The sequence below is a fragment of the Bos taurus genome, chromosome 6, assembly GCF_002263795.3.
Source record: "Bos taurus isolate L1 Dominette 01449 registration number 42190680 breed Hereford chromosome 6, ARS-UCD2.0, whole genome shotgun sequence".
Taxonomy (NCBI): Eukaryota; Metazoa; Chordata; class Mammalia; order Artiodactyla; family Bovidae; genus Bos; species Bos taurus.
The window spans coordinates 97035169-97061830 of NC_037333.1; positions in this window are offsets into that span (position 1 = coordinate 97035169).

A 26662-nucleotide genomic window follows, 5' to 3' on the forward strand; every position below is an offset into this window, starting at 1 on the left:
TACAAATAGTGCTGCTGTGAACACTGGGGGATATGTGTCTTTTTCAATTATGATCTTCTCAGGGTATATATACATCCAGTAGTGGGATTGTTGGGTCATATGGTAGTTTTATTCCTAGTTTTTTAAGGAATCTCCATACTGTTCTCCATAGTGGTTGTATCAATTTACATTCCCACCAACAGTGCAAGAGGGTTCCCTTTCCTCCACATCCTCTCCAACATTTATTGTTTGTAGATTTGATGATGGCCATTCTGACCAGTGTGAGGTGATACCTTGTTGTAATTTTGATTTGCATTTCTCTAATAATTAGTGATGGGGAGCAACTTTTCATGGGTTTGATAGCCAATAATCATCCATAGCTAATAAGGTCTACTAGTTCAGAACAATTCAGCACAAAATATACATAGAGTTCTGTCTTAGCCCAAATTCCCTAGGAAGCAGACCAGATTAAAGCGCTGGTACTTTCCTTGGAAGTTGCAAGCCACCTACCACTTGACTACAATCTGCAGAGACATAGCAGGTCACTCAGCCAAGTGTTTCCTGGGCACTTGGGGTTTCTCAGTAATTAACTACAAGAACTAAGCACCCTGGAGCAGTCCAGGGCAGGGGGAAAGGAGAGCTTATTTGCACCATTCCCTATCTCCAGGGCCCCTTGATCAAAGGTTCTCAGAACCCACATCCAGCCCTTCAGCACCTGCTCACGAGCCTGGATCCCATGCCCTGAGTGCCCAAATGCAGAGCAAAGGCTAATTTCATGCAGGTGGAGCTCAGCATTGGTACTGTGAATCCCAGACGGATCCAGAGCCTCAATTCAGAATCCAGAAAGCACGGGAACCACAAGCGGTGACAGCATCAGAGAAGGGGCCTCCTTCAGGAGAAGCAGGTGATTCAAGGACTCTGAGAAGGAGTACAAACACTTATGTCCATAAAGGTTAGACTGGTGGCTGCCAAGGGGGCAGGGGTTGGGGAGGGGTGCAGTTGGGGGTTGGGGTTAGCAGATGTAAGCTTTTATAAAGAGAATGGAAAAATAACAAGGTCCTAATGTATGGCATAGAGAACTATACAGTTCTATATATATTTATTAAAATATATAAACTATAGTTTATTTATATAGTTTATTGAAACTACTATATAGTTTCAATATAGTTCAATATCCTATAATGGAAAAGAATATTTTTAAAAAGAATGTGTGTATATATATATATATATATATATATATATAACTGAATCACGTTGCTATATAACAGTAATTAACACATTGTAAATACTTCAATAAAAATATTTTTAAAAGAATTCAGAACTATCCAAACCACACACAAAAAAAGGCATGTCCAAAGTAAATTTTTTGCTAAATCTTGGAAATAGTTAGCCATTTCATATATCAAATTCCATTAACAGCATTATTAACAAAAAAAATTTCCCACATCTGTAAACATACAACAGAGTATAAGAAATCTTGCTTTATTCATCTGCTTCCCTGCTGCTGCTGCTGCTAAGTCGCTTCAGTCATGTCCAACTCTGTGTGACCCCAGAGACGGCAGCCCACCAGGCTCCCCCGTCCCTGGGATTCTCCAGGCAAGAACACTGGAGTGTTCTTGCCATTTTCTTCTCCAATGCATGAAACTGTAAAATGAAAGTGAAGTCGCTCAGTCGTGTCCAACTCCTAGCAACCCCACGGACTGCAGCCTTCCAGGCTCCTCCATCCATGGGATTTTCCAGGCAAGAGTACTAGAGTGGGGTGCCATTGTCTTCCCCTACCATCTGGCAAAATATTTACCTGCACATGAAATGGACATGCCCAGATTACTGAATGTACAGGTTACACTTAATTCCTGGCACACAAAATATACTTCTACCCCTTTACTCTTCCACTCAGGAAGACACATGCGAACAAACTTGGTCCAGTCCAACTCTGCGACCCCATGGACTACAGCCCGCCAGGCTCCTCTGTCCACGGGATTCTCCAGGCAAGAATACTGGAGTGGGTTGCCATTTCCTCCTCCAGGGGAACTTTCCAACAGCGACCAAATCCACATCTCCTGCATTGGCTGGCAGATTCTTTACCACTGAGCTACCTGGAAAGCCCCAAAGAAGCACACGAGAATGCAAATAGATGGAGTTGATATCACTAAAGAAACTATGTCAAATGCACTTCAGTTTAGTACCTTTGAGCTTTTTAAAAATTACTTGTAATTTAGAGATGCTGATTAAGATAGTATAAAATACTACTCATATCTACTCAGATGGCTGTTATTAAAAATAGTAATAATGACAAGTGTTAGTGAGGATGTGGCGAAATTAGAGGAAATTGGAAAACACATATTAAACTAAGTGTGGGCATCTCTGGAATGGAGGCAAGTATGTGGGCACAGGAGGATGAGGCACTTGTAGGCCCAATTAGTCAGAAGTCCGTCAGCTGCAAGTGAGAGAAACATGACTAACAACCATACAGGGAACAGATTTGCGGACTTCCCCAGCAGGGGAAGGAGAGGGAGGGACAAACTGAGAGAGTGGCACTGACGTATATACACCACCATGCGTGAGCCAGCCAGCCAGTGGGAAGCGCCGCATAGCACTGGGAGCCCAGTCCAGTGCTCGGACAACCAAGAGATGCGGAATAGGATAGGGGGCGGGGGCAAGCTTCAAGAGGGAGGAGACATCTGCATACTTAAAGCTGATTTACGTTACTGCATGGCAGAAACCAACATAACATTGTAAAGCAATTATCCTCCACTTTAAAAAAAATGTAAATTTAAATTAAAAAAGCAAAACTGGTTCAGCACAAAAGAAAAAAAAAGAAAACCACACCAGGCAAGAAGGAAATTTGTTATCATAAACTGGGAGCTCCTGGCTTTAGACAAGACAGCATCCATGAACTCAAAGGATGCATTAGGCCTGTGTTACTCTCCTGGGCTTGTCGCTCCTTAGTTTCATTCTTCAGATGAACCCTTTCTCAGAGCAGCTGAGGCGGACCCTTGGAAGCTCGGACTCCCATCCATCCAACCAAGCAACCCCAGAGAAAAAAGCTGTCTCCCCCTTCAGCTCCCAAAGAAAAGTCCAAGATGGACCTGACAGCTCCAGCTCAAAACACCTGTTGAATCAGTCAAGGTTTGCATTTAGAGGCAGGTAACAGACATAGATGGGAAAACAGTGGAAACAGTGGCTGACTTGATTTTGGGGGCTCCAAAATCACTGCAGATGGTGACTGCAGCCATGAAATTAAAAGACGCTTACTCCTTGGAAGGAAAGTTATGACCAACCTAGATAGCATATTCAAAAGCAGAGACATTACTTTGCCAACAAAGGTCCGTCTAGTCAAGGCTATGGTTTTTCCAGTAGTCATGTATGGATGTGAGAGTTGGACGGTGAAGAAAGTTGAGTGGCGAAGTGGTGTTGGAGAAGACTCTTGAGAGTCCCTTGGACTGCAAAGAGATCCAACCAGTCCATCCTAAAGGAAATCAGTCCTGGGTGTTCATTGGAAGGACTGATGTTGAAGCTGAAACTCCAATATTTTGGCCACCTCATGCGAAGAGCTGATTCATTAGAAAAGACCCTGATGCTGGGAAAGATTGAGGGTGGGAGAAGGGGACAACAGAGGATGAGAAGGTTGGATAACATCACCAACTCAATGGACATGAGCTTGGGTAAACTCTGGGAGTTGGTGATGAACAGGGAGGCCTGGCGTGCTGCGGTTCATGGGGTCGCAGAGTCAGACACAACTGAGTGACTGAACTGAACTGAACAGAAAACCCAATTGTTAGTTTCAACACATAAAAGTTTTGAGGTTTTCCCGCACATCACAATAAGTGTCCAGAGTCGGCATCTGCTGGCCTCCATTCAAAGTTATGCAGTTCTCTCCAGCCTGCCTTGTGCTCCCAATGTGGCAACTGGTGCTCAAGCTAATGCATCTCTGGGGACAGGCAGAGAAGAAAGAAACAGCACTTGTATCAGGAAAGCAAAGGTTCCCCCAAATCCTCTGCAGATTTCTCGTTTCCTTTTCACTGGCTGAATAACATCACGTTCCACACCGCAAAGAGATCTGGGAAATTTTAGCATTCCAAACTCAACCAAAGGAAATGGAAGCAGGTGTTGAAAGACTGCTGAAAGTGAACCAACCTGGATTAATATCCTACAAATCTCTGTTCCTAACTGATCAATCCCAATAGCCAATCATGCTCAGGTCTCAATTTTCACCTCTATGTATCAAAAGTGAGCAGTGCTCCATGACCAACCCCAAGGACCATGTGGAATAGAAGAACCATCTCTAGAAACACTGATCTTGCCAAAGAAAAGGAATGGAAAAGCAACCCAGAAAGCACTAGAGTTACCACAGCTGATGCCAGTGACCAATAAAACACACACACATACAGAAACACAAATGCACACCCACGTGCACATATACACATAGATACTAGGCTAGAAAAAGTTGAAAAAAAAATGTTTAAACCCCCACTATAAACTCTATTTATCTTGTGGAGTAGGGGTTCACAGAACAGGATGACATTCATTTCTTTTTTATGTAGCTACCCAAAAGAGTTGAGGAATTGAAAGTGATTCTTTTTTCCCTTTTATTGGCTTTATTGGGTTTTTTCCAGTATCTTTCAACTAACAAAGAAACTTTTAATTATTAATAATAATGTGATAACAAACCACATTTTAATAAAGCAGTAATTGAGATGAGCTACTTTGTTCTCATTAAGATCCTGGAAAAGATCATCATGAAGCAATATTTATCGGGAAGGGCATCAAAGAAAAAAACTGGGTAAAGATAGAATCATGAATAATGAAAACTAATCTCTCCCATTTAATTTTCCCTACATTTATCTAGATGAAATTACACCTACTAAATACTGACTTTGCTTCTAAGGACCTGAAGGCACGTGAACATATTTTATTTGACATAGATCACTACGTTTAACCTCTGGGTAAAGACGGAGCCAACATATCTGGTTCAGTGACACAGAAAAAAAATGATGCATAATCTTGATGAATCTGGTTCAACTGTCACGTAGCAGTTGCCTTATGGATCCCTCTGCCACCTGTGAGGAGGCCTGGGTGACTGGGTTTGTAGTGGAGGCTTTACAGCCAGTTTGCTCTCCCACCAAAAGAGAAGGGGTTCTTCATCAGGGCATTGTGAACTTGGGTTGGAAATAATTATCTTCCCCCACACACAAGCCTGTACCTTGGGTTTCCTTCCATTATAATACAGAGTACAAACCACAGTAATATTAGAAACATCTAGGAATTTGTCCGAAATCCCAGATGTTTTCCTAGCCTATCACATTGTTGCTGACTTTTGTTTAAGTAATATTAGAAACATCTAGGAATTTGTTAGAAATCCCAGATGTTTTCCTAGCCTATCACATTGTTGCTGACTTTTTGTCATATCATTTGTTACCCACCACTACTTCAAAATTACAGCAGTTACTACTACATCATGATGCTGCTGGATTTCAATAAAGATTGTTATATATTATGTAATCTCATACATTTCATTTTATGCATTCAAGAACATTCTTCTGACTGCCAGAAAGATCCGTGGTACGAAAATAAAACAGAATCTCAATACACACACACACTCCACAAACACACATACACTCATGTGGAACAGATAATGAGGGACTTCCTTGAGGGTCCAGTGGTTAAGACGCCGCACTCTCAATACAGAGGACCCAGGTTCAATTCCTGGTCAGGAACCTAGATCCCACATGCCACAACTAAAAGATCCTGCATTGTTGTTGTTGCTCGGTTGCTAAGCCATGTCCAACTCTTTGCAACCCCATGAACTGCAGTGCGCTAGGCTTTCCTATCCTTCACTCTCTCCCAGAGTTGGCTCAAACTCATGTCCATTGAGTTGGTGATGCTATCTATCTAACCATCTCATTCTCTGTCTCCCCCTTCTTCTTTTGCCTTCAATCTCTCAATCAAAAAAAAAATCTTGTCTTCAATCAAAAGACCCAGAATCAGGGTCTTTTCCAATGAATAGGGTCTTTTCCAATGAGTTGGCTCTTTTGCAACAGGTAGCCAAAGTACTGGAGCTTCAACATCAGTCCTTCCAATAAATATTCAAGCTTGATTTCCTTTATGGCTGACTAGTTCGATCTCCTTGCTGTCCAAGGGACTCTCAAGAGTCTTCTCCAGCACCACAGTTCGAAAGTATTAATTCTTCAGTTCAACTCTCACATCCGTACATGATTACTGGAAAAACCATAGCTTTGACTAGACGGACCTTTGTCGGCAAAGTGATGTCTCTGCTTTTTAATGTGCTGTCTAGGTTTGTCATAGCTTTACTTCCACGGAGCAAGCGTCTTTTAATTTCATGCCCCGGCGAAGATCCCATATGCTGCAACTAAGACACAGTGCAGCCAAATAAAAAAGAACAGATTCCAAGCCTCTGCACAGAGTATCTCAAGCACTGGGGCATACACAGGAGCTTTCAAACACCTTCCTAAGACCGTCTTAGGATAAAAGAAACATCCTTGTTCCAGGTCTGCCCTGAGATATGATAACAAAACATCAGAATTATTGTTTGGGGACATGTTTGCCACGTGTTACAACAGAACCAGAAGACTAAGCAAGTCTCGAACCCCACTGGGTGCTGTTCTCCTCCCAGGCATCTCTCAAGAGAACCCTTTCTTTCACCACCATCATAGAAGCATCACACACTGCTTGGGTCACTCATACATGAAGCAACTGCCATTTCTCCAACATAATCACCGATAGCCCAGAAGTCCAATAGTTCACAGTCAATGCTCCAAGACGCAATCAATAAAACCAGAAGCCATGGAAAAAGGTTAAAACCTATCAACACATCCTCTTGAGCTGTTGAAACACTCCCTAGCTAGGGAGAAAATTATGAGTATTTCTTCCACTACATCAATTAGCTGTCACTTTCGGCGTTTTCCTATGGGCACTGAAGCCAAGCAGAAGTTGTTTTGAATCCCAGCTCTTCCACTGTCTACTGTGAGTGACTGCTGGCTAAAATCCTACCTGAGCACTGAATTTTTCAGCTGAATGATTCTCAATGGGTTGTTCATTCATTCATTCATTCATTCAATCAGTCATGCATTCAATTAACAAAAGCTTTCTGCATGTGCTATAAGCTGTCTCCACCACAGTTCTGAACAGGTAATACAGAAATGGAAAGAACTCGGAGACACTCAATATCTCAAGATAAAAATCCACAAATGGTTCAGAAGCAGTGGGCACATCTTGTTATGTCTCAGAACTCAATATCAGACAGATGGAGTCTCTCAGCAGGAAGGAAAGGGGTACCACAGATATGTCTCAGAACATGTCTCAGATATGTCTCAGGTTAGGATGGTTGCCTGAAACAGACCAGGTCTGCAAAGGAACATGGGCTGGATACAATGGAATAAACATCAGTGGCTGAAACAAAGCTCCATCGAGGCAGTTAAAGAGAAGATTGCAGCGGGACTTCCCTGATGGTCCAGTGGTTAAGAATCCGCCTGCCGATGCAGGGGACATGGGTTAGATCCCTGGAACAGGAACTAAGATCCCATATGTCGTGGGGCAACTAGGCCCACATGCACCACAACTACTGAAGCCCTCGGTGCTCTAGAGCCTTCTAGCTGCAACAGGACACCACAAGCAGAAGCCTTGCACCACAGTTAGAGAGTAGCCCCACTCTCTGCAATTAGAGAAAGCCTGTGCGCTACCACAAAGACCCAGCACAGACAAAAATAAACAAACAAATAAATAAATAAAAATTGTCTAAAAGAAAAGATTGCAGGAGGCTACTCAGCATGCGGGTGGAGAACAGAAGCTGTAAATCCAAGGTCAAGAAAGATTTTGGAATGACATGATAACATTTCTCCAGGGCAAAGCAGAGTTTATGCTACCCACCCCTGGAAGCAGAGCTTAGGTTACCCATCCTGGCTCTGGGGAGAAGGATTGGCAAGAACAAGACAAGCTAACAGGCACCAAAGCTGACAGTCAGACCAGGTGACTGCACACACAGGATGGAGAAGAAGAGCGTGTACGAGCCGGGTAGTCACTGAAGCCTTAAACCTGGGCTGACAACAAAAGAGAGCCAGGGCATGGGGCAGGGGCCTCCGAGAGTCCTCACGTCTCAGGTGTAGGAAAATGACTAGAGCTAAGCAGAGAGTCAGGGACCTGGCACAGTGCCTGTCCTGTCTCCGAACTTGGGCAAGGGTGAGGTGGATACATAAGTGGCTTCCGTGGCACTAGCTTTGAGGCACCAGAAAAGGTGAAGCAGAGGAAGTGAATGATGGGAGGGGGTTGAGCCAACCAATGGTTCAGCTTTAAAATGTGACTGACAACTTCCCCGGTGGTCCAGTGGTTAACAGTCCACAATTCCAGTGCAGCGGGCACAGGTTTGATCCCTGGTCAGGGACTAAGATCCCACATGCTGCATGGCAAGGCCAAAATGTGTAAAACTAATAACAATAATAATAATAAAATGTGGCCAAGAAGAGATGCGAACAGGCTCCCCTATCACTTCTCTGTGACTTTATCACAGCCCTCCCTATCTTGGAAATACCCTAGCATCTAAAGATCCACTGGATCAGGATTTGCCAAGAAAATGTTGTTGTTCAGTCACTCAGTCGTGTCCGACTCTTTGTGGCCCCATGGACTGCAGCATGCCAGGCTTCCCCATCCTTCACCATCTCCAGAATTTGCTTAAACTCATATCCATTGAGTAGGTGATGCCATTCAACCATCTCATCCTCTATCACCCTCTTCTTTTCCTGCCGTCAGTCTTTCCCAGCATCAAGGTCTTTTCCAATGAGTCAGCTAACAAAATACATTACTCTGATTACCACGTGAAAGCTGTCAGAGAAACTCAATGCTAGCGACTCTTAGCAGTTGCCTAAGAATGCACCATGAAAAATATTAACATATCAGAGATGAATCCATTTCAAAAAGCAGCTCTTCCTGCTTCAAATTACATTAAAAATCCTGGGAAATACAATAATTTTTTACATCTAGACTTAACGTTTGTGAGATTAAACATCTGTAAATCTGAATCACGAGTTTGCACTTAAGACAGTCAGTCCTCCCCAAGGACAACCAAAGTCCCTGTCATAACAGATCAACCTTATTTATCATGTCAAACAACTTAACATTTTTATTGTAATCTTTTTACATAACAGGTCCAAGTGGGAGATGTCTTTTAAAGTTGGGTGGTCTCTATTTTCAAATTTTAATTTACAAAAATATGCTTTGTTTTGTCACGGGGAAACACCAACCTTAAAATGGTATGTGTGTGTGCTTAGTCGCTCACTCATATCCAACTCTTTGCAGCCCTGTGGTCTGTAGCCTGCCAGGCTCCTCTGTCCATGGGATTCTCCAGGCAAGAATACTGGAGTGGGTTGCCATTTCCTTCTCCAGGGGATCTTCCCAAGCAAGAGATTGAACCCGCTTTGTAGGTGGATTCTAAATGGTATATCACTATATTACTAAAGGAGTGGAAAGTTACAGAAATGAACATATTTGTATAAGGCTTCTAAGATTAGGGTAATTTTTTCAAATTTTTCTTTAATGTTGTCATATCATCTTTCTAAAAATAAGTATATTCAAATGCCCTTCTTTCCCTGACTTATTCCAAACTAGAAAACTGAACTGGTTTAGTCTTTGATTAACTATCCTCTGTGCTGCTGATACATAAACTCACATCTCTGTTGCTGGCTCAGCCTCTCCCTTACATGCCGGCTGTCGCTAAGAAGTTGCTCTGACCTTGTTGTTGTCTGAAGACCCCTCCAAAGCACATTAACATAAAAATGCTCTACAAGTTTTGAAAGTAAAAGTTTCTGAAGGCTTTATAACATCTCCCCCTCCCTTGCTGGGACAATTGCACCAAAAGTCACATGGGAACTCTGCTCAATGTTACATGTCATCCTGGATGGGAGGGGAGTCTGGGAGAGAACGGATACATGTATATGAATGGCTGAGGCCCTTTACTGTTCACCTGAAACTATCACAACATTGTTAATTGCCTATATCCCGATACAAAATAAAAAGTTCAAAAATAAATAAATAAAAGTCAACATGTTTATTATAAAGGGCCCCTCTGAGACTATAAAAAAAAAATTCTTCTCTTGACTATCACACCGGAAAGTTTGTTTTAAAAAAAAGAAAACATTTCGCCTTATCCTATGCCATCCCTTATATGCGAATCTAAAAAGAAATGATACAAAGGAACTTGTTTATAAAACAGAAACAGACTCACAGACCTAGAGAATGAATTTATGGTTGCCAGGGCAGAAGAGAAGGGGAAAGGGATAGTTAGGAAGTTTGGGTTGGACATGCATACACTGCTATATTTGAAATGGATAAGCAACAGGGACCTGCTGTTTAGCACAGGGAATTTTGCTCAATGTCATGTGGCAGCCTGGCTGGCTGGGGAGTTTGGGGGAGAATGGATACACGTATATGCATGGCAGAGTTCCTTTGCTGTCCACCTGAAACTATCAGAACATTGTTGATTAGCTGTATTCCAGTACAAAATAAAAAGTTTAAAAGAAAAATTTTACCTTATGTGCAGGGAAATAAAAACTTCTGTAGTCCCCAGAGCTGCCTCCTTCTAACATCAAGTTTGGGTTTCAAGCCAAATATATAAGGCTAAATTCAAGGAGCCCAAATAAAAATTTCTGCTTGTTCTTTGAAAAACGAAAATCTTTCCCGTGAAGAATGATTGAATGGGAGCTGATTGCCCAGTCAGTATCTGTATTTGGAATTAGCAAATAATAAAATGACAGTTAAAGCTACTTTCCAGTTTTTTATATATAATGAAAGATATTAGGTGATCATACTTGTAGGTTGAGTTGTGTCCCCCCAAGAAGTTATCCTGAGGTCCTCACCACCCCACCCCAGGACCTGTGAATGTGACTATTTAGAAATAGGGTCATTACAGATGTAATCAAATCACAATGAGGTCTTTAGAGTGGGTCCTAACCCAATATGTTGTTGTTGTTCAGTCGCTAAGTCATGTCCAACTCTGCAACCCCATGGACTGTAGCACGCCAGACTTCCCTGTCCTTCACTGTCTCCTGGAGTTTGCTCAAAGTCGTGTCCGTTGAGTTGGTGATGCTATCTACCCACCTCATCCTCTGCCGCCTCCTTCTCCTTTTACCCTCAATCTTTCCCAGCATCAGGGTCTTTTCCAATGAGTCAGCTCTTTGCATCAGGTGGCCCAAGTATTGGCGCTTCAGCTTCAGCATCAGTCCTTCCAGTGAATATTCAGGACTGATTTCCTTTAGGAACCCAATATAACTGGTGTCCTGATAAAAGGAAAACGCCATGTGAAAACAGAGACACACTGGGGAACACCATGTGACAATGGAGGCAGAGATAAGTGCTGTAGCTGCAGACTTCCCTGGTGGTCCAGTGGTTCAGAATCTGCCTACCAGTGCAGGGGGACATGGGTTCAATCCCTGATCTGGGAAGATCCCACATGCCTCAGAGAAACTAAGTCCCTGAGACACAAATACTAAGGCTGTGCTCTAGAGCCCGGGAGCCACAACTATTGAGCCCAGGTGCCACAAATATTGAAACCCAAGCACCCTAGAGCCTGTGCTCCACAACAAGAGAAGCTACTGCAATGAGAAGCCCTCGCACCACAACTAGAGAGTGGCCCCCTGCTTGCTGCAACTAGAGAGAAGCCCACGTGCAGCACTGAAGACCCAGCTCAGCCAAAAATAAATAAAATTTTTGAAAGAAAGAACTGCCTGCTAATGCAGGGGACATGGGTTCAATCCCTGGTCTGGGAAGATTCCACGATGCCTCGGGCAACTAAGCCTATGCGCCACAATGACTGAAGGCTCTGAACCCTAGAGCCCCTGCTCTGCAACAAAAGAAGCCACCGCAATGAGATGCCCACATCCCACAACAAAGAGTAGCCCCACTTGCTGCAATTGGAGAAAGCACAACAGCGAAGACCCAGCTCAGCCAAAAATAAATTTAAAATAATTTTTAATTACTTAAAAATAAAAGTGATGTAGCTGCAAATCCAGAAACACCAAGGATTATTGGCAAACCACCCTAGTAGCTCAGACAGTAAAGCATCTGCCTGCAATGCAGGAGACCCGGGTTCAATCCCTGGGTCGGGAAGATTCCCTGGAGAAGGAAATGACTACCCACTCCAGTAGTCTTGCCTGGAGAATTCCATGAACAGAGGAGCCCGGCAGGCTACAGTCCATGGGGTTGCAGAGAGTCGGACACAACTGAGCGACTAACACATACACCGGAAGCTAGGAAGAGGCCAGTAAGGATCCCCTAATTTCAGAAAGAGCTGACACCTTGATTTCAGAATTGCAGCTTCTGGAACTGAGACAATAAACTGTCATTTTGGACCACCAGCTTATGGTATTTTGTCATGGCAGCCCTTGGAATCTAATACAATGTCTCTGCTTCTTATTGCTAATTTTCACATCACTGTGAGATTCTTGGTGGACTTTTCCTTCAAAGTACCTTGTTCGTTTGACTAGTGTAAGAGAAATGATAACGAACCAGCCCCATATAGTGCATGCAATGGGTTTAGTTTTTCACTCTGTGTAACAAAGGGTCCCGAGTGCTAGGGTTGCCAGATAAAATGCAGGCTGCTTCATTAACTTTGAATTTTAGACAAACAGTGAATAATTCTTTAGTTAAGTATGTCCTATGCATTATGGGGGACATACTTACTATAAAATTATTCACTGTTTATCTGAAACTCAAATTTAAGTGGATATTTTTATTTTTTAAATCTGGCAGCCTTATAGATTAGTTAATATTCCACCTCATAGATGCAAAGAGTGCTTCTGGAATATTCCATTATTTGCTGTTTGTTTCTACTTCTTGTGCCAACAAGACAAAGTGCTGTATATTGAATACTATATAGCCTGTTCTTCCTCTTTGGTTTCAAGTCACTCCAGTTTAATTTGTAGACACTGTTAACAATTATAGATGGATGATGATTGCTCTGGTGAGTTTGCTTTGGGTAAGCACCATGACATCCACACAGCTTTTATAATATGCTACACAATCAATAAAAAGAAATTAGAACCATCAATTCTACATGTGAAGATGTAATCAGCTTTCAGGGGCATTTTAAATTCTTTATGTCAATGTTATGACCAACATCAGAATATAGGAAAGAACACAAAAGGATTGTTTTTTTTTCTGCTTTTCATCCACAGTAAATTAATTATTTCTCATAAAAATGTAATATATCCCTTTATGGATAATGCTAGTATTAGGAGACTTTGTAATCTTCCACTTCAATCTTATTTCTTATTCTCCCTGGACCTCTGCTTCTTCATCTGTAAAATTAAGGAGGTAGAAGACGCAATTCCAAAGCCTTTGTCGGGATTGTGGAGTTAGCCGCAGGCTTAATCAACCTTTCTGTCTACTCCCTTTTGCCCCCTCGCCACAGAGGACCCCCACCTCCCATCAAAGTCCCTATTCCCTAGGGTTGAGGAAGGCCTTCCCATGCAAAACAGAAACCACAAAAGAAACAATTATTAAATTGACTGATTACATCAAAAGACGCTATGAACAAAAGTAAAAGGCAAATGACAAACTGGAAAAGATATTTGTATTGTACAGAAAAATGTCAACATATCACAAAAAATTTAAGCAAAGGACATAATAGGCAATTCACACACTTATACATACATACATACCATATGTATGTGTGCTGTGTCTACATACATATATCTATACACATACAGAGCCGATAAACATGAAAATACATTCATCTATTGGTAACTAAAGAAATATTAGATAAGGAAGAAAGCATCATTTTGCCTATTAAATTGTCAAAATTCTTTTAAGAAAACAACCCCATATTAGAGCAATGTACTCTCATACCCTGATGGCAACTGTATGGTAATACAATGTTTTAGAAATCAATTTAGTAATTCATGTTAAAGGTCTTAAAATCTATCAGTATTTTAATTCATCAATTACATTTCTGGGAATTGTGTTCAAAAATTCATCTTAAGATCTCATTCACTATATCACTAATGACAGCAATAACTTGGAAACAACCTAAATTTAAGTTTGAGTCAATAAATTATGATACGACTATGCAGTCGAGATGCTGTTGTTATTGTTGTTGTCCAGTCACTCAATCATGTTTGACTCCTTGCAACTAAATGAACAGCAGCACACCAAGATAGCAGTATGCAGCAATTTTAAAGTACATGGTGGGCGAGGAGGGGGTGGTGAGGATTAGGAATATGGAATTAACAAATACAAATCACTATTCATAAAATGGCAACATACTCCAATATTCTTTTTTTTTTTTTACTCCAATATTCTTGCCTGGAAAATTCCATGAACAGAGGATCCTTCTGGGCTATATAGCCCATGGAGTTGCAAGAGTCGGATATGACTGAGAAACAGCACCACCACCAATTCATAAAATAGGTAAGCAACAAGGATTTACTGCACTGCACAGGGAATTTTATATTCAATATCTTATAATAACCTGTAATAGAATATAATCTGAAAAAATAACTGAACCACTTTGCTGTATACCTAAAACTAACACAACACTGTAAATCAACTATAGTTTTAAAAATAAATTAAATAAAAGAACATGGTGGAAGAGTACTTAATGACATGAAATTTGTTCATAATACATTAAAATTACTTTAAAACAATTTACCAATAGTACAATCCCACTACTCTCAAAGAAAATAGATATATATAAACATATAACCTTAGACAAAAGACTAGAAGGATATAGAAAAATTAATAATAAACAGTAATAATAACTACTTCTAGGCAATGGAATGAAGAGCATTTTTTTTCCTCCCTCCTACTTTCAAAGTTTTCTACAACAATTATGCACTATTTTCATGCTAAGGAAAAAATACAAATATTTGATATTAATTCATCTATCCTGTCTTAAAAACTGCCCTTTGCTGACCCGCTGTAGGTTAATATGGTAAACCAAGCCTATTAATCTGCTTGTTTATAAAAATAGTGCTTTATCCCAGTGAACTAGTTTAGAACATTTGGTTGCAAGAAGCAGAATTTCTAGTTTGGACTGCTACTGCTGCCAAGTCACTTCAGTCATGTCCGACTCTGTGCGACCCCATAGACGGCAGCCCACCAGACTTCCTCGCCCCTGGGATTCTCCAGGCAAGAACACTGGAGTGGGTTGCCATTTCCTTCTTCAATGCATGAAAGTGAAAAGTGAAAGTGAAGTCATTCAGTCGTACCCGACTCTTAGCGACCCCATGGACTGTAGTCTACCAGGCTCCTCTGTCCACGGATTTTCCAGGCAAGAGACTAGACGAAGCCAAAAGAGGAATTATAAAAAGCAGGGTTACGTACAGATCCTGTAATAAACAATGTGACTGGGGTCACAGGGTACGACAATTTCCAAAAGGAAGAAGACCAATTAGAGAAAAGAGAAGGCTTGCCAGGAAACATTTAATATATGTCCACCATACTAGTCAAAGCACAGATGTCTTTAGCAGGCCACTGAATATTTTCTCTGATGAACTTCTGGTCTGTTTCAGAGTCCCCAAATAGTGTCCAAGGTGCAGAGCTGAGTACAGGGGGCTATTTGGGTGTGTCCTTGGGAGAGATGTCACCTGTATGGAGGCAAAGAGGGCAGGTCTAGGCAGAGGGAGGGGCTGACTGTCATGCATTTGCCACTAAGACCTCAGCCAATCCTACAAAGAGCAGGAGTTGCAATAGTTGCTCTAGGTTGAGGCAAAGGAGGTGGGCTTTTATATCCCCCACCCCAGCCAGGAATAGGTATACCTTTGGGCAAGGCAGATCCCTGCAGCGGAGGTCCCCTCACAGTAAAGGACACAGCTGTGAGCCTTTGGCAGCCCATATGCCCAGCACTCATGGCCTGGGTGTGCCAGCCCTGAAGAGGGGGTCAGGGTGGGTGCCACAGTCCATCACTGTGGTAGAGCAGAGTCAAGCCCATTCTCTCCTCCTTTCCAAGAGCATGAGTGTGTGTGTTCAGTCGCTTCAGCCATGTCCAACTCTTTGTGATCCTATGGACCACAGCCCACCAGGCTTCTCTGTCCATGGAATTTTTCAGGCAAGAATATTGCAGTAGATGGAGAACAGTGTGGAGAGTCCTTAAAAAACTGGAAATAGAACTGCCGTATGACCCAGCAATCCCACTGCTGGGCATACACACGGAGGAAACCAGAATTGAAAGAGACATGTGTACCCCAATGTTCATCGCAGCACTGTTGACAATAGCTAGGACATGGAAGCAACCTAGATGTCCATCAGCAGATCAATGGATAAGAAAGCTGAGGTACATATACACAATGGACTATTACTCAGCCATTAAAAAGAATACATTTGAGTCAGTTCTAATGAGGTGGATGAAACTGGAGCCTATTATACAGAGTGAAGTAAGTCAGAAAGAAAAACACCAATACAGTATACTAACGCATATATATGGAATTTAGAAAGATGGTAATGATGACCCTATATGTGAGACAGCAAAAAGACACAGATGTAAAGAACAGAGTTTTGAACTCTGTGGGAGAAGGCGAGGCTGGGATGATTTGAGAGAATAGCACTAAACATGTATATTACCATGTGTGAAATAGACCACCAGTCCATGTCCGATGCATGAACCAGGGAATTTAAGCTGGTGCACTGGGACAACCCTGAGGGATGGGATGGAGAGGGAAGAGGGAGAGGGGTTCAGGATGGGGGAACCCACATGTGTACCCATGGCTGATTCATGTCAAGGTATGGCAAAACCACTACAATATTGTAAAGTAGTCTGCAATTAATATCAATTAATTAATTAAAAATAAAAAGATTTTTAAAAAAGAAATACATAAGGAACTTAGCAGAGATATCTTTCAGCATGGGAACCAAATTAATACTCATCCCCAAAACCCTTGTCCTTTGGAAGATGCACTGCTTCACTGAGAATTTTTACTGATCCAACATGTACACAACTTAAAATGGAGATTTACATTAATTAATTTGAATGTTTGGAAAAAAAAAAAAAGAATATTGGAGTGCGTAGCCATTTTCTTCCCCAGGGGATATTCCTGACACAGAAATTGAACCAGAGTCTCCTGCATCTCTGGCACTGCTGGCAGATTCTTAATCCCTGAGCCACCAGGGAAAAGTTTAATCTTTCTAAAGGATGTGCGTCAAGTCACTCAGTCACGTCCCACTCTGTGTGACCCCATGGACTGTAGCCCACCAGGCTCCTCAGTCCATGGAATTCTCCAGGAAAGAATATTGAAGTGGGTTGCCATGCCCTCCTCCAGAGGAGCTTCCCAATCCAGAGACAGAACTCACATCTCATGTCTCCCACATTTGGCAAGCGAGCCAAAGGTATGCTGCTGCTGCTGCTGCGTCTCTTCAATCGTGTCTGACTCTGTGCGACCCCATAAACGGCAGCCCACCAGGCTCCACCGTCCCTGGGATTCTCCAGGCAAGAACACTGGAGGGGGTTGCCATTTCCTTCTCCAATGCATGAAAGTGAAAAGTTAAAGTGAAGTTGCTCAGTCATGTCCAACTCTTAGCGACCCCATGGACTGCAGCCTACCAGGCTCCTCCGTCCATGGGATTTCCCAGGCAAGAGTACTGGAGTGGGCCTCAAAAATAAAATAAGTGTGACTTCCCTGGCAGCCCAGTGGTTAAGAACCCACCTTCCAATGTAGGGGGACATGGGTTCAGTCCCTCGTGGGGGAACTAAGAGACCACATGCCTCAGGGTAACTGAGCTCTCGTGCTACAACAAGAGAAACCTACATACCACAGCTACAGAAAGTCTGCACACAATAATGAAGAGGCTGCGCAGTCAAAATAAAAAAATAACATAAGCATATCTATAGCCCAGAAAAAAGAAAATCTAGTGATAAGGAGAGGCTGAAGACACAGACCTACTGTGTTTTGGGATGTGAAACAGGTGATGCTAGCTACAACATAGGGGCTGCAGAGGATGAAATCTGGAACCCAGGAGCTGGTGGCTTCCAGCGCTGCCTTCTCTGTTGATAAAAATTAACAGAAGACTTAGCCCCCCAGTATACTCAGGTCAACCAAAGGCTCACACTCAACAGGGATGGATGTTTTGGTCAATCACCAAGTAAAAAAAATCACAACCACTGAGGTGTTTGCTGAAAGCAAAGGGAACATGGAATGGGTAGGGGAAAAAAGGAAGTTATAAATGCCAACTCTAACACTATACTCAGTTACACAAATGAGGATTATACTAGCTGTACATATATTTTTCCTTACTTTTTTATTGATACATTTTTCCATCGACCTTTTCCTTATTTATACAAGGTATGGTGGATGTTACAAACTTTATAATGTAGTTTTATAGGATTATAAAAGTTACAGGATATCAAATTGGGATTCTTACAGATTTAAAGGAGGTTTGAGGGACTTTCCCGGGAGTCCAGTGGTTAAGACTCCTCGCTCCCAATTCAGGTGGCACGGGTTCAATCCCTGGTCAGGGAACTAGGACCCTGCATGCTAGGTGGGGGGAGGGGAGGGAGAGTTTAAACATCACTTAGAAGCAAAGATGAAAGTGTGTACTGACCAAGGATGATGATTGACACAGTTCTGTAAGTTTGGTCCAATAAGGTGGGGGTGAAAAAGTGAAAGTGTTAGTCGTTCAGTAGTGTCCAACTCTTTGCGACCCCATGGACTATAGCCCACCAGGCTCCTCTACCTGTAGAATTCTCCAGGCAAGAACACTGGCTGGAGTGGCTTGCCATTCCCTTCTCCAGGGAATCTTCCTGACCCAGGGAAGGGGAAGAGACACAAAACATCCCCCAGAAGCAGGTGCATGAACTGAAAGGAGGCTAAGTCTCCCTTTTCTGGGGAGAGAGTATGTTTCCAATGGACTAAGAGACAGCTGTATCACCTTAGGCAGGAATACCTTATTGCTGTCGTTTGAATTTTTAAATACCAGTGCATGCTTAGTTTCTCCAGTCGTGTCCAACTCTTTGCGACCCCATGGACTATAGCCTGCCAGGTTCCTCTGTCCTTGGGGATTCTCCAGACAAGAATACTGGAGTGGGTTGCCATGCCCTTCTGCAGGGGATCTTCCCAACCCAGGATCAAACCCAGGTCTCCCACACTGCAGGTGGATTCTTTACCATCTGAGCCACCAGGTAAATAAAAATTATCCACTAAATGGATAAACTACAATTTACTATACTGTTCCCTTACCCTTTTAACTTGGAATTTATTTCCAGTTGTTACCATGACAAAGTATGTAATGATAACACTTTCAAAGTTCTGTAATTTTTCAACAGAATCGAGATCCAAGGATTTGTGTCTAATCTTCCCAGCTTCCACAGCTCTGAGGAAGAGCTCCTCCCTTCGTTCTGGCAGAGCGGCCAAGGGATCAGAAAACCACCTTCATGCCTCAGTCTTTATTTATTTGGCTGTGCTGGGTCTTAGTCGCCACAGGTGGGATTTTCAACCTTCCTTAAGGCATGTGGCAGGATCCCCAGTTGCTGCATGTGAACTCTTATTTGCAGCATGTGGGATCTAGTTCCCTGCATGCATGCTAAGTCTCTTCAGTCATGTCCAACTCTGTGTGACCCTATGGACTATAGCCTGCCAGGCTTCTCTGCCCATGGGATTCTCCAGGCAGAATACCAGAGTGGGTTGCCACGCCCTCCTCCAGGGGATCTTTCTGACCCAGGGATCAAACCCATGTCTCTTATGTCTCCTGCATTGGCAAGTGGGTTCTTTACCACTAGCACCACCTAGGAAGGCAGATCAGGGACCAAACCCCAGGCCCCTGCCTTGGGAGCGCAGAGTCTCAGCCACTAGGCCACCAGGGAAGTCCCCTCATGCCTCAGTCTTAATGCCTGGTCACTGAGTTCTCTTCCTTTCCAGGCTAAAATCATCTCATTCTGTAGAGGGAAGAGAGGTGTGAGCTCCTCCCCTGGGGGCTGGTACTAGCATTTACTTATTCAACAAACTTTTAAGAGAAACTACTGAATATTGTGCTCTGATGGTATTTCTTTGACCACAAAATAAAACGTTAGCACTCTTCTAGAAAGTATATTGGATGTCATGGCACACTTTTTGTGTGTTAACATCAGACCTCATCCCATCTTTCCTTCCTTCCCTTTATGTTTTTATGTTGCATCATTTTTTACCTATTTCAAATTTCTTTAATCACACTGTACCGGGACGGTGCGGGGGGGAGGACCTTAAATTCTTCCTGAGACAAAGAAAAGGTAAATTAAGAGTACATCTGTATATTTATGACTGCAGTTAACAGAATGCTCAACTTAGAGTGGTTTAAACAATAAAGACATACACATAACCCTTTCAAGTCGTAAGTCTGAAGACACACTGTTCAAGAATTGGTCCAGCAGCTCGGCGATGTCTTCGAGGTCCCAGGCTCCTTCCATCCTTTTGCTCTGAGAGCCTCAACACACTGGATTGTCATCCTCTGGTTGGTTGTCTCATGGTATTAAGATTGCTACAACAATTCCAAATATCATGTCTTCACCTCACAGAACATAACCCCAGAAGAGGGGAAAAATGACCTCAGACAAATCTCTCCAACAGGAAGACGTCTTTCCCAACTGTATCCCAGCAGACGTCTCTGGCAGCTCACTGACCAGCATCGGGTCATATTGTCATCATTAGCTGCAAATACATTAAGAAAATGAGAAAACCTGACATTTTTAACTTCACTCAAGAGAGCTGCACTCTGGGGCTTCCCTGGAGGTCCAGAAGCTAAGATGCCACACACACAGTGCAGGGGGCCCAGGTTCAAACCCTAGTCTGGGAACTAGATCCCACATGCCACAATTAGAGATACCGCACACTGCAACTAAGACTCTGTACAGCCTCATTAATTAATTACTTTTTTAAAAAAGAGAGAAGTGAAATTTGCTACATGGGAAGAGGTGGTATAAAATACACAGTGAGTAGACAATCAATTGACAGCTTTAGATACGGGACATATGGATGGGGCTGGTGGTGAGCAGAGGGGTGGACAACTGTTTACATATCTACATAAAGATAAAGGTTTTTTTTTGGTCCAACTTTAAGGTCGAAATTTTTGCCTTCAAGGTTTCTAACTATGTATCATGACATATACGCCTGATGCAAAGAACTGACTCACTGGAAAATACCCTGATTCTGGGAAAGAATGAAGGCAGAAGAAGGGGACAACAGAGGATGAGATGGTTGGATGGCATCACCGACTCAATGGACATGAGTTTGAGCAAGCTCCGGGAGTTGGTAATGCACAGGGAAGCCTGGCGTGCTGCAGTCCATGGGGTCACAAAGAGTCAGACACGACTGAGCAAGTGACTGAACTGAACAGATCATGACATATGTCATGACACTCTCACACATTCTGTCGCCCTTGCTGGGTTCACTCCCGTCTCCTCACACGCAAGAAGCCTTCAAGAAGCCTCTGGCAACGTACTTTCTAATATTTTCATTTCAACATTGTCTGTGATATAGTACCTAAAACTGTTCTGGTTTGGAATGGTTGACATTACCCAGACATATTTCTAGATGATCTCTATCCTCTTCTGCTTGATAACTGCCAAACTTGTCTGGAAGCCTAGTGAGTCACAATGAACATGTTGTGTGTGTGTGTGTGTGTGTGTTAGTCGCTCAGTCATGTCCAACTCTTTTCGATCCCATGGGCTGTAGTCTGCCAGGCTCCTCTGTCCATGGGCAAGAATACTGGAGCGGGTAGCTTTTCCCTTCTCCAGGGGATCTTCCTGACCCAGGGATGGAACCCCGGTCTCCCGCATTGCAGGCAAATTCTTTACCATCTGAGAATAAGTTACTATATGTAATTTAGTAATTTGGGGAAAAAACTCCAATAAAAACATTATATTCAAATAGGATTATAAAATATTTACTTATTACTATCTAATACTCCACCGTCTACTAAACCTCTCCTATTCACTATTTTATTAATCCTCACTGTGACTCTGTAAGATTAATAACCATTATTAGCATTTTACAGATGAAGACATAACAGATTAAAATTAAGTGACTTTGGTCAATAATAAGTGACCGATTAGGACTTCAAGTCACTGGAAACGGCAGCCCACTCCAGTATTCTTGCCACAGTCCGTGGGGTCACAAAGAGTCGGAGATGAACGAGTGCATGTGCTCCCCCCTCCACACACACACACACACACACAACACACATTGTAACTGGAGAAATAACACCGATTACTTTTAGGTTCCACAAAACAGGAAAGAATGCTCTGGTTTCTCATACTTTTTTAGAATTATACAGCTTTAGGCATGTCACTTAAAGTCTCTGCGTGTCCTTGGTATTTTGTTCTATAACGTTAGGGCCTTAAATAGATGAAAGGTTCCCAGGCATCACTGTAACAACCAGAAAAGACGATCTAGTAAATCTCTGAGCCTTACCTGAGTAATATCTGAATGATTACCACTGCCATGATCCCTTTTCTTCCAAGCCTTATTCCCAACAGAGTTTTACCCGTTCATACATTCATTCAGAAAACATTTATGAAGCAACTGCCATGGGCCAGAAATTTTCAGGAAATGATAAAGGAACAGAAACAGAGTTCAGTGCTTGGGTTTTTGCTGTCAATAACTTTATACCCCTGCCCAGAGTATCTAAATTTTATAGAAAGATTAAAAGTACTCAACTTCTGAGGTTTCTCTGTGTTCTGAAGGGCTGTGAATCTATGGTTTCAGAAGTGAGAGATCAAATTAACAGAATGATTATAAGAAAAAAAAGACCTCTAGGGAGAGAAATAATCAGTAAAAGGAAAAGACCAGACGTAATAGCTCAGTCTTCTCCCATTAACATTTCTTCAAATAACACACGGCATTTGGGTGGGCTCCAGACAGAACCAACCCTTCCAAAGACCCCACTGTGACCCATTCCCACATCAGTCACATCTCCCCACGGGCCACTGTGCCATGCTCCCAAGATTAATTCCAGAGCTTGATGGCCAGATCACAGAGACCCACCTGGGACCCTGGGCATAGCCCTTCCCTGTGCCTTTGAAATCACAGACTTCCTAGTGGTAAAGATGGGTAGTGATAGATGTTTATGACTCCAAAGGGCCACTGTGAAGATTAATGACTTATGTTTGGCAAAGTGTTTTTAAATCCCCGGATGAGAAGTGTTCATGTGGCTGACTGCTGCAGGATTAGCATTCACTGGTTTAAATTGGCCGCCATATTTCAAGAACCCCCAAAAGACCCAGATGAAAGACAATGCCCAGGAGTCCACTGATGGCTTTCAGACTACACTTCCCCAGAGGCTGAGATGCTGACAGAGATAGAATGCCCCCGTTCAGCACCACCTTTGCAGAGACACATTGCATCTTTACTTTCAGATGTGGGATCAAGAGCATAAAAGTCACATTTGAAACAACATCTGATGTCCCCCTTGAGGCCACGCTGTAGACTGCCACCACACTGTTCTGTTTATGGAACATTTCCAGACTAATAGCAAAATGATGTCTTATGGGACTGCCCAGGGGGGAAGACTGAGTGCAGATTTATCTTGCTATTTAGAAAAATAATTAGTAAATAAGTTTGAGTGATGATCACAGAAAATCAAAACTGGTTTAATATGTGCGCATCTAATGATATGTAAATTGGTTAGAAACTATACTTACAATCTGATTATCCTTAGAAAAAAACAGAGCAAAGGCCAATTTTGGAATTGACTATTTCAAGACAGATTTTTTTTTTTGGAGGGTCGGCATTTGAGCAACTTAGGCTTTAAAAGATAAAAAATAAAATCCATGTTGATGTTTGGCAGAAAAACCAACAAAATTATGCAAAGCAATTATCCTTCAACTGAAAAAAGATAAAAAATAAATTGCATTGATCCAATAAAGAGAAAATAAAATTCCTATATAGGTTTTCTCCTGTGAAGCATTTTTCCTGACCTTTCAAGGTTTTTTGAAGCATATTAAAAGCATCAAAATAAGAAAGAGATACAATTTGTAATTACCTGATCTTTACATGACTCTAAAACGTTCCCATAATACCACTGGAGCAGATCTTGGACCCTGAAGTAGTCACAATTGCAGTGAAAATCTGCATTTGAAAAGTTCTAATGGCTTGTGAAGTCCGTTTTCACAAAAATAGATGCAGTAACCCTTGTCCTAAAGACAAATTAGATTTTAGGTGAATGTGCTAAGTCACTTCAGTCGTGTCCAACTTTTTGTAATGCTATGGACTGTAGCCCGCCAGGCTCCTCTGGTCATGGGATTCTCCAGGCAAGAATACTGGAGTGGGTAGCCATTCCCTTCTCCAGGGGATCTTCCTGACCCAGGGATTGGACCCGAGTCTCCTGTATTACAGGCGGATTCTTTACCATCTGAGCCACCAGAGAAGTCACCAGAGAGCTCTGTACCCATCTATATTATGGTTCGTTTCAGTGCCTGTTGCTCATGCCCCACAGGTTGTCGTATAGTGTGACTACTGTCAACTGATGGTTTTAGGGGAGCTAAGTGCCAGGGACTGTTGTTCAGTCGCTAAGTTATGTCCAAGTCCTTGTTTCTTGTACTGAACCTTGGTTCAGTCAGAGTTAAAGTAGAAAGACGAATGATATGGCATTTTCAACTTTGAAAGAGGAGCTTGTTTATTAATGTATGATAATGGGTGTCAAGTTGCCATGATATTTACCTTTTTTTCATTAAACTTGTTTTTTGGCGATGTGCCACAGCATGTCGGATCTTTGTTCTTCAACCAGGGAACAAACCTCTCCCCCTGCATTGGAAGCACAGAGTCTTAACACCAGGGAAATCCCTTGTTATGATATTTAGATTCATCTGTGTACACTATTCACAGCATGCCAACGTTGTATCATTTGAAAGTACTTCTGTTTTAATGAAAAATTTAGATGTTTCACTTAAAACTATGTCAGATAAACAGTCTTCAAAACTCTGATGCTGTTTGTTCTCAGTCGCTCAGTCATATCCGACTCTTTGTGACCCCATGGACTGTAGCCCGCCAGGCTCCTCTGTCTAGGGGGATTCTCCAGGCAAGAACACTGGAGTGGGTTGCCATGCCTTCCTCCAGGGGATCTTCCCAACTCAGGGATCGAACCCAGGTGTCCCGCACTGCAGGCAGATTCTTTACCAACTGAGCCACCAGGGAAGCTGTCAAAACTATGATAGATGAGATAAAAGCACAGGAGTCCGGCATCTTGCTTTTAGGCTGGGCATCATTATCTCTAGCATGTCCTCTGAGGTACAGGACCATGATTATTCAGTTCAGTTCAGTTCAGTCGCTCAGTCGTGTCCGACTCTTTGCAACCCCATGAACCACAGCACACCAGGCCTCCCTGTCCAACTCCCAGAGTCTACCCAAACCCATGTCCACCCAGTCGGTGATGCCATCCAACCATCTCATCCTCTGTCATCCCCTTCTCCTCCTGCCCTCAATCTTTTGCAGCATCAGGGTCTTTTCAAATGAGTCAGCTCTTCGAATCAGGTGGCCAAAGTATTGGACATCTTTTCATATAATGAAAAAGTCACAACTATTGGCCTCAGTCTTAAAAAATTAAAGTTTACTTTTACAAATCATTTTTTGTTTGATTCCTTCCATGATAAAACAACATGTGTTTAGTAAAAGTTGCAGCACAGTACAGATGTGATGGTCCGACCTACAACCACACTTCTATACATAACTGTACTTAGCAGATTTTTGTTTTGAGATCTTTCTCTGATGCAGGAGCTGTAGGAGAAACTTACTGGGAACAGTGGATGACTTCATGAGCTGCCTCCTAGCATCTGAGATTGAAATACAGATTTGGTGCCTTCAACTGGACTTTCTTTGAGTTCCTAGCATTAGTGCTCTCCCTTTGGTACTTATTGAATCTTCGTTGATGTTGACCTCTAATTTAAATGATTCAAATCCTTGAAAAGGAGCTAAAAAGTAGATCATCTAAGATGTTAGTCTGAAGCATACATCTTTAGGTGTAGTAAAGATCTTGTGCAAAGCAGGGTGTTGTGTTTTTTTTTTTTTTTTTGAATTAAAGGCTACATTCACTTTTAAACAGTAGATAACTATCACAGAGAATTAACAGGTCTTTTTAGTCAAGTTTTACCTTCTTGATCTTCTCAAAATGCAGTGATTCCTCAGGCTATATCATTTCAGTAGAGGTAATACTGATAACTCTCGACATTTGTAGTTGCTTTGCATTTTACAAAGCACTTTGAGATGTGTCTTATTTGAGCCTATTGGTGCAGACTTAGTAAGAAGTATATCCATCTTAGAGATGAGTAAATGGAGATTAACAGAGTTTCATTGACCTTCTCAAGGTTACATAGTTAATGGTAGAGCTTGAACTAAAACATTTTTACTTTAGTGTTCTCTTCCCCACCTACACATAATGATTGCCTTTCTTAAATGACGATTTTTTAAATTAGTTTTTATTGGAGTATAGTTGCTTTACAATAGTTGTGTTCATGTCTGCTGTATAGCAGAGTGAATCAGTTATACATATACATATATCCACGCCCCATGGACAGTGGAACCTGGTGGGCTACAGTCCACGGGGTCACCAAGGGTAGAACACGACTGAAGCGACAGCAGACACTCTGTTTTGGATTTCCTTCCCGTTTAGGTCACCACAGAGCACTGAGTAGAGTTCCCTGTGCTGCACAGTAAGTTATCATTAGTCGTCTATTTTATACATAGTATCAGTAATGTGTATGTATCAGTCCCAGTCTCCCAGT